Below are 10,016 nucleotides of genomic sequence, written 5' to 3' on the forward strand. Positions count from 1 at the left end.
AGTCCATAACCCCAATCTGGCATCCATTGACTAATTTAAAAAAAAAAAAAAGATGGTGTTCAGAATGAGGATGTCAAAAGAAGGTGCTTGTGGTAGTTAAGATCTGGAATTATTCATGGCTTATCTGTTCCAAGATGTTCTCTCCTATACATCAACTGTACCAGGCTAAATATGAGTCTATTGAAAACAAAAGTGCAGAGTAGTGCAGATGTCTTGCTTCAGCAGGTCACAAAAGCAACTTCTTAAATATTGGTTTGAGAGAAGATACACACAGTCCATCTAAAATTCAAATTAAACTTAAGCTTGTGGTCTTAAAAGTATATTCAGATTGTGGGGTGATTGTCCCACAACTGGAGAGAAATGCAGCTTTTACCATTCATACAGAAGACGGAAAAAAATCCAAAATGCATAGACTGAGGGTGAAAACACATGGCCTTTTGAGAAGTAACAGACTTGGGTTTGTTTTCTGAACTTATCTTTTGGGCTTTTTTTTAATCCTACAGAAGAGAATCCAGAATAAATAATCAGTTTATTCTGATCAGTGATTTATCTGTGAGATTCCTTGAGCCTTGTGTGAAGGTTTCAAAGCTGTGGACCAAAGTAACTAATGTGTTGCAATAATATATTTAGCACATGATAAGGCAAACCACAGAGAAAATAGAGGGAAGGGGGTAAAAAAACCCACATTCCCTGGCTGAGAAGTTATTGAATGTTTAAAGCTTGGGAACAGATAGTTTATCAGTGATTTATCTGTGAGATTCCTTGAGCCTTGTGTGAAGGTTTCAAAGCTGTGGACCAAAGTAACTAATGTGTTGCAATAATATATTTAGCACATGATAAGGCAAACCACAGAGAAAATAGAGGGAAGGGGGTAAAAAAACCCACATTCCCTGGCTGAGAAGTTATTGAATGTTTAAAGCTTGGGAACAGATAGTTTAGGGAGAAGTAGATTTCAATGACTTCCACTCTGTAAATAAATTGCGAAATCTAATGTGCTAGTACTTCATTTCTCTCTTTCAAGAGTATTTTGGATGGCATTTGTATCACATTTATACCCCAAACATAGTTTGATTTTTGCATACAAGACATTTATATTCTGCTGCTCCTCAGAGTGACCTTAATGTGGTTTATTGGCAAGGGGATGTAGAGCTATTCTATTTTTTGAGCACTAGCAGAAGGGAAAAGAACAAAATATTTGTTGTTTTTAATAAGATCTGCCATGCATACATATATTATCTGTGCTGCATATTACATGCATTTCTGTTGTTGTTAGAGCTGTAATTTTCTGTTTCCTTTTCTGTAGTGCCTGATTTTGTTCTTATTTGCCCCAGTGTTGCACCAGTGCAACTCCACATGCTTCATCTGACTTCTTTTTCTTATTAACTTCAACAATGCAGAGATGTGGTCTTTTTGTCCCTTCCCTCTCCCATGTGCCATATCTTTGCTATTGACACATTACATTTAAATCACATAATATACCTCCCAACCAAACCTCTGAAAGTCCAAATTCTTTGGCTTTCAGTCAAAAAAGAAGGGAAGAAAAATAACTTTCACAGTGATTGATCTGTAGTAGTGTTAGCCCTGTTTATGAAAGGAGTCAGAAAGCAGTCCTGAGTTCAGTGCTCTGCTTTTAGATCTGAGGAGTTAGAATAAGAAAATCGATATAAGTAACACTGAAATAGGAAGTAATGAATGGAAGGAAAAGCTTTTAGTGGTAGTCTGCTTGGATCTCAAAACAAGGTATCTAACCACAGCGAGGTAACAAGTCTGCAGAGCTTGATGCACGTGGACATGCTGAGCAGATGCTGTCACGTACCGGCTTTTAATGTTCCTCTACTTTGTCTCAGACGCCTCTGAGTTGCAATACAGTGAAGGTGTGTTAAACAGACTGGACTTTTAGGTGAATTGAGTGTCCTGACTCGTATTTGCGGGTGAGCTGATGGAGATGCTTGAAGTCCTTCCTGCCCTCCATGTCACTGGCCACCCTGATGCTCTCCTGGAGGTTGCTAAGAAGGTACCATGTGTAACTCCTACAGATCAAATCACTTCTTAGTTTCAACCCTCAGGGTTTCAGCCTTACACATTTCAGCCCTGCATCTGTGCCCCAGTCTGCCTCCCTCTGCTGCTTCCCACAAAAATTCCAACAGAAATCCATCAGAGAGGTTTGGCTGGGGGACTACTTTAATTTCATATGTTTATAGCACTGTCAAACAAAAATGAAGCAAGACAAGATCCACTTCATCACATAGCTAACCATAAAAGGTTAACATTTCATAATCACTCATGCTGTACTTGGGTGCCTGAAACAGGGATCAGGGAGTGAACCATTTTGTGGGCTCATATGGGCTTGGTACTTTCCTCTTAACCATTTTTCAGGATTGCTTTGTGATAATAAATTTTCTTCATTAGGACCAAGTGGAAGGGGCAATGCAACCGTGTTAAACACACGTGTGCATGCAAACATACCCAGGCAAGCATTGATACGTGTATTTCTCAGAGAAAGCAGAAAGAAGTCACTGTACTTTATCAAACTGCTGGTATCAGCACAGTGTCTTCAGAAATCCTGTTTGGACCACAGAAAGGGTGGGGCAGAAGATCTATGGAAAGAATATATTAGGAAACTTGGAACATGGGAATTTATGGATGTCAAGGTTAATTTCCGGTGTTATAAATTACGGAAATAATGGCAAATACAAGTTTGGTTTAAAAAAGAGCAAGTCCTTAATTTCTGGTTTGAGTTGTGGAATTTGAGATTCTCGCTTGCTCTTCTGCCTGACGCTAACAGTATTTCTAGATGGCAGACAAAACTACATTACGTTTTATTAATATAATTACTCTTAAAGTAATTTGTCCCATTTCATTTCTTTGTCTCCAGGCAATTTCAGACAGTCAGCAGGCCAGTCAATTAGAGACCAGTAGAATACGCATTTTATTATGAAGGATCAACTAAATGCTGTCAAAATAGGATGTACTTACCTTATAGAACATGTCTACACAGTCTGGTGCTGTCACAGGCTAGCTCCAAGCCACTGGGGCACGAGCCAGCTTTGGTCAGGAAGCCATTTAGACACATTAGGGTGTGAATGTGTCTGCAGTAAAAAGTTTTGCTTCTCAGGTGGATTTATCTGCATCTTTACTATCTTATGCTAACATGGCTATGTGCCTTCCAGACTAGAGCTGACTTAAGCTCTGGTGATTTGGAGTCTAGGCAGTTCTTAATGTGGGTCTGTTTGTGTTTAACTGTAGGCACGACTGTAATTCTTCTCTTGCAAACTCTCTTCTCAGAGAGTAGGTCCCTTGGTTTGATCTACTCTTGTCATGCAAATCAAGCTGAAATCAGCAGAATTCAGTAAATGTGGATGAGATGAGGAAGACAGTACTCTTCATCCATTAGGGCTGCTCACTTGAGTTAGGACGATAGATATGAGCAAGGATTTGCCAGGTAGGGCCTTTGATCACAAGAAACCCACATGGAAAATCTGCTTAATCGGGAAGTCTCCTAGGGAACTGGCTGAATAGCCAATGATTCTAAATAGCTTTGATTGATTCTTAATGGGGACAATAATTCTATTTAATGGGAATATCTTCAGAAGATTTAATGTTGCTTTGGGCATTTTATATATCTTGGTCTTATGCTGGTCTTGTTTGTTTGCTTTTCTACCAGGAGTATTTGATGGTTTTAATGCTATGATGTATGCAGGAGGGGCATGTGTTGGGGCACCCCTGCCAGTTCCTGGCTGTTGGCTTGCTCCTTTCATATCAATTACACATGTCGGGTTGCCTTACTAAGTGCTGCAAAGTTGCTATTGGCTTTGGAAAGCAGAAGTCTGCATTTTTTCATCTGTGCAGAAAGTGGCTTTGCCTAACTGCATCAGCCTATGCAGCATCCCCAGAGCATCTCCAGTGAAAACATTGTGGAGCGGGCACTTTCTTGTCACGGGGAATTCCTGCCATTGGGGCTGGGGAGTGGTATGCACAGCTCCGTCTCGGGTGTTTTGCTGTGTGAGCTGTACTCTTCTATTCAGGCCAAACGTTGTTGATAAATCAATGAAAGAGAAGGGGAAAGACATTTGGATGAGGACATGCTTGGTACCTCCAACTAAGGAAATGAGACAGCAAATCACAGAACAGAATCCAACATTTTTGGCCTTTTTTTTCCCAACACATCACAAATATTCCTCACGTGATGAACATTGTGTGCATCTGTCAAAAGCCAGCAGTGTCAGAATAGATTACAAGAAAATAAACCAGTGCAAAGAGGAGCAAGCAGTCCAGTTAAATATGAAACTGAGTAGACTTACTGTCTTAGAAGAAAATCACATTCAATGCACATCCCCAGTGCGCTGGAGATGTGCTTTCTGTCTTTGAAATTTGTCTGTGAATTTGCATATGTCCCAGCCTTACTTAAATACTGGCTAAAACAAAAATCCCAGAGATACTTCGATTTTGCAGATGCTCTGATCTCATCTGAAGCCCAAAGCTCAACTTCCCCCTTTGTGACCAAATTTCCTTAGTTTATCTTCTTCTAGTGCAAATGCTACAATGTTAGCTAATGAAAGCACAACGCCATCAAAGGAAAAAAAGTTTCTCACCATTCATCCTTTCCTTGCTGTCGGTTTCTTAATTTAAGAACTAGTCCTTGTGTCCATTATTGCACTGTATTTCTTCAGGACGTAATGGTGGGAGGAAGGAGCCCAAAGGATAGGACACATTGATGAAGTTCCTCTGTCCGATGCCAGGTTTTGGCTGGATTCTTGGAAAATTTTGCTCTTTCTATTAACCGATGTGTAATTCAGAGTAGGGAGATATTGTGTGCTGGTTTCTGACCTTTGCAAACACTAAATCATGAAAATATCTGATTTATTGAATTTCTCCTCCCTCCCCAAAATCTTGCCAAAGTGGTCATGACCACAATAAGTGAACTGAAGTGACTTTGGTATTTGTATCATATATAAAATGTTTATTTTGGGACGTAGTTTGTGAAAATATTAATGTAAGATAGTTTTGGCCAGAATGAAGCTTATAAAAAAGCAACATTTAATCATTAGAGACTGAACTGCACTCAGGCTGAACAGTGGTGTTCAGGATGACTTCTTGAATCAATTTATTCTATTTCTGGTATTAAGCTTCAACCTGGCAGGGTCCTAGGGTTGTCCATAATTCTGTAGTAATACTATGTCAGTGTGCTCTTAAGTGCTGTCTGTAGCATTCTGCATTGAATTTATTAGAAAGTTACCATCCTTAAAAAAGTAGGGATTTTTTTGTTCTCTCTTAGCTTGAATAGGCAATAGCCTATTTTAGAAGAATGATACAGGTCTTTCTATTCTGCACCAGACCATTAGCATGTTTCTTCAATACCAAATACCCTGAAGGAGGTAGAAACTTGAATTAGAATATGATGTATTAACATCTCCATGGGATAAAGTCCATCTAAGTCTACCATATATTCTTTGGTCTTGTAAGATATTAACTATTCTGGTCACAACTGGGCCTATATATAAAACGTGCTTAGTTTTAAACACATGTACAATTCTGCTTGCAGGCCTGTTGTGCCAAGGACTGGCATATAGAGTCAACACAGGAATTTGATCTTCCTCTTCAAAACAAAATATGTACTGAGATTGTCACCTGATTTCTTTTTAAAGTCCTTTAGGCACGTGTGTAGCTAGGCATGTAAAATGTACAGAGAGTATACACAGCTCAGAACCCTAATAAATGGGGTGTGAGCACTATTCATACATTATTTTCTTTTCTTTTGCTGTCCAATGTGTTCCAAAGGTAAATTTAGGACTGTTTGCCTTGGGTTTTGTTTAAATTTTAAAAGATTTGCTTCTAAAGTTGCTGCATTTTTGTAGTCCCTCTTGACACGTACATCTTCCCCATAGTGTATTTGCATGTTTGTGCTGTTCTTCAGCAAGAGCAGTGTTTTCTGCTGGGCCAGCCAGGGCAGGAGGGGACCGGACCACGCAATCAGTGCGTGGTCCTGCAGGCTGGCACCCAGCCCTAACGAGAACCTTGACATGTTGTTTTGGGTACCATGGAATAGGAATGATCATCTTATGTGTTTGGGGGAATTTTGGATTTGGTAAATGGAAATTAAGGAGGGGAGGTAGTATCTATTCATAGGTCAGATAAGGTTGTGTTGCCTGGAGTGACTTTCTTTTGCACAAACATTGGGTCATCCATATTCTGAGGCTTAGCTCTTCTTTTTTACCCTAAAAAACCTCTCTCCGTTAGCCTTTTGGAAAATGATAACGTCAGTGAGATCATTGCAGAATTAGATGTTAGGCAAACCACTGGATATTTTGTTAAATAAAATGGCCCTTGCCAACATTTTGCAATCAGTCCTTTAAGTTTAAACCACATCTTACAGTTAAAACATGTCTATGTCTATGGATAGATAAACTTGTGTGTGTAAACAGTAAGGCCTAAACCCCTCATTAATTATAGTTCTTTTTTCATTTTTCATTGCAGATCTCTAAAGTAGATAAACAGCAGTTCTGAAATCTGAACTGGAGGGTGAAAAACTTGATGTGTTTTTAAGATACTTAGAAGGAGACATATACAAGGAGCTGGCTATTTCTTAGCAAGAAAAATGCCTTTGAAAATCTTTCCATAGTCCAGGTATCTTCTTCAAAACCACATCTGATAGGGATCTAATCTCTGTGTTCAATAACATCATCATTAAACATTAACACATCAAAACCAACATGTTTATCATTTTAACATTACTTTTCAGGATCAGGTTTAAATTATGGACTGTAAAAACAGTGTAGGTCCTGTTCTTTCTGTCTTTTTTCTTTTTTTTTTTTTTGTTAAGAAAGATGTATTTGCTTTCTATAAAATGAGTATTTAATACCAAGTGAAAAGATGAATTGCAAATGGTCTTTGTTGACTGTAACGCTTTGTGGTCATGGCTCTGCTAGGAGAAAAAAGCTGCATGATTAAGGGACAAACAAAAAAAGATGCACAGAGTTGGCAGCAATCTGAAATAAAGAAGACTTTACGTTTCAGACAAGCTGTTACTTATTGTGGGAGAAGAAAGGGCTTTGGTTCACGAATGTTCTGCACGTGACAGTGAAACGCTGTGCACATTGTCACGCAACTTCTGGCTGCACATTTCCTGTGTTAGTGTGCTTTCTCTGCGTGAAATGATGCCCAGGCTCTGTGGTGGCCCTCCAGGGCCACCTCTGAGTGGCTGAAGGGCTTTTCCAAGGCTGGGGCTACGTCCTACAAGCAATGGCAAAGCTCTGCTGCTGCTGGGGTGTTGAATGAGGAGAGTCAGTGGTGGTGGAGGAGACACGGTGCCCTGGGGCTCAGCCTGGGATCACTGTCCTCCACTGCCTGACAGCCCTGCCTTGTTCCTCGGGTATGGAACACTTGTTCTGTTGTTCTGGGCCACGAGGATATTTTGGAACATGACTTCTAGACACTTCCCTGATATAGAGTGATAACTGTCTCCCAGATCATTAAATTATGCCCTTTTAGACAGCTGGCAGAAGGTAGACTGATGCCGTACATCTCCGGGAAGTGTTGTGATGGTGCCTCCTCTATCTGTGGCTTAGTGTGAAATGGCCGGGAAGACAAAACTATTGCACAATGCCAGCTTGCTTCTTAAAGGGAGGAGGAAAACATTCACGTTTTCTCAATTTCAGGGGCATGAAACAACCTGAACTTTTCTTGAAGTTTTGTCATCTGCAGTTTGCCCTCTTCTTAGTAATACCTTCTTCTCAGTACCATATCTCACTGTCAAAAGAAGCTTGAAAACATATTTTTCTCCTTTTCTGATCACAATAGGCCATATTAAACCTTGCATCCAAGCAGGCCCATACACATTGGTATGTGTGCAAGTTCTGGGGCTTCCTTAACTATCAGACTTAGCAGCAAGAGCTTTAGATTGCCAGAAAATAATAAAAATAAACCCTCCTAGTTCAGCAAGAGGTTTTTAAAACACTTTTTAAAAAAGTCCTCAAATGTGATTCTTCAGCTTGCTGGTTTTTTTTTTTTTAATTAGAAGCTTTCAGGTAATTTTTCAGTCTGCCAGTTCAGCTACTCCCTGTAATGCAACTGTTTTCTCCGATTCCCCCAGAAGCAGGGCTGCGGAGCTGTGCGTGTTTTCACCTCCTCGTTCTCGGTCTGTGTTGGTTATGTAATGGATTGCAAAGGCAAACACGAAACTTCGCAGCCTTTATAGGAATGAAACACTCTGAACTCATCTGTAGAAGCTGACATAAACAAATATACAGCTGTACGGGATGCTACACAGGGAGGTGGGTTTGCACCCATTGCACGTAGCTTGCCCACGCACGTTCTCTGGCAGATCTCTGATTTGATATGGTTTCAAGGCTCTTGCTTCCTCCAAAAGACCTAAACATCATTCTGTGAGTACCAGGCCTTAAAACATGTTTCAGATTGAGGCTTCAAAAAAACTGATTCATTTCTGGTGATTCTGGTCACATATTTCTTCATTTAGAGAAAGAAAACCTTTCTGAAGAAGGTCTGAGGATCATCAAAGTCTGGGCAAGTGAGGTCTTGTCAAACTCTTACAAACAAATGTTTGTTAAATTGAATAATTTGTTTAGTGGCAAGAACCATTATTTCCTTATCTCTGGTTGTTCCTTTCTTTCTTTACTAAGATATTGCTTTCCCGTGTCCTGTTAAATTCCTCCTCCTGTTAGAAGAGGAGGGAAAAAAAAGGAGAGAAATACTGTGCTGAACTGCACGGACATATTGTCATTGTGGTTTCCTATTAACTTTTTGCTGATTCCTGCTTACTTATCATGTCCTTTAATGTTCTGTTACATTTTCCAGCAGCAGTGTGTCTCTGCAGCACTAAAACTTACTGTTCGCTGCTTTGCTGTTGTTGTCTTCATCATGTAAAATAGCCTCCTTAGGATCACAAGAACAACAGGGCCAGTTATTTTAATGAAATGATGTTTTTCAGGATCTGGAAAGGTTGCAATATCAGCCTCTGCTCTGACCCCTAAAACAAAATCACTTCCATTCACATTATTATCTTTGGTGTGTGGGAAACAGCCGGAGTCTGAATATTCTTTTTATCTTCCCTCCATATTTTTTCTTTTCTTTCTTTGTACTTGCTTGGTTCCTGTTGAAAATGCATCCAACCTATAAACGAACAGCCTCCTCTGTGTTCATTCCCTAAGCATTCTCCAAATATTCACATTCTTAAAATACCGTCTTCTTCCTTATTTTCTCAATTCTTTACTTGTTTACACTCAAAAGCTTCTTTGTAGCTGCCTACAGTGAGCTGGGAAAACAGATAGTCTAGTCCTCCTTTATTTAAATGTACAGTAGATTGTTAATGTCTTTGTTATCAGATACTAGCAAGCTTTATTTGAGGACAAACCCATGTGCTAGTGAAATTGTACAACATGAATGTTCCCAAATGTATGCAATGTTCTTCAGATTAATTGGATTCCATGGAGCATATTACCATCACAATGCGCAGAGCCTTTAAACATGTAACTCCCATTAATATTAATGGGAGTCACATGCTTAAATCGCAGCACTTCTAGATAGGAATAGCATCGCATTACATGAAACCAGTGTCCACCTTACTGTGAACTATTACAAATAATAATTACAGTTTTCTCCTATGGATGGGAAGGGAACAAGTGCTACCAAATCACCTCTTTAAAACACTTTGTATTGCTAACATTGCTGGACAAGAAACCCACGCTGAATTGCATAAATAACTTGTTACTGGAAATTTTGCTGTGTCATGTTAAAAAGTAAGGTATACCTGTTCAACAGTATCGTGGTTTAACTCCAGCCGGCAACTAAGCCCCACACAGCTGCTCGCTCGCTCACTCCCCCCCAGCAGGATTGGGGGAAGAGAATCGGAGGGTAAAAGTGAGAAAACTCGTGGGTTGAGATAAAGACAGTTTAATAGGGAAAGCAAAAGCCGCGCACGCAAGCAATGCAAAACAAGGAATCCATTCACTCCTTCCCATCGGCAGGCAGGTGTTCAGCCATCTCCAGGAAAGCAGGGCTCC

The sequence above is a fragment of the Aptenodytes forsteri genome, unplaced genomic scaffold (assembly GCF_000699145.1).
Source record: "Aptenodytes forsteri isolate BGI_AS27 unplaced genomic scaffold, ASM69914v1 Scaffold50, whole genome shotgun sequence".
Lineage (NCBI taxonomy): Eukaryota > Metazoa > Chordata > Aves > Sphenisciformes > Spheniscidae > Aptenodytes > Aptenodytes forsteri.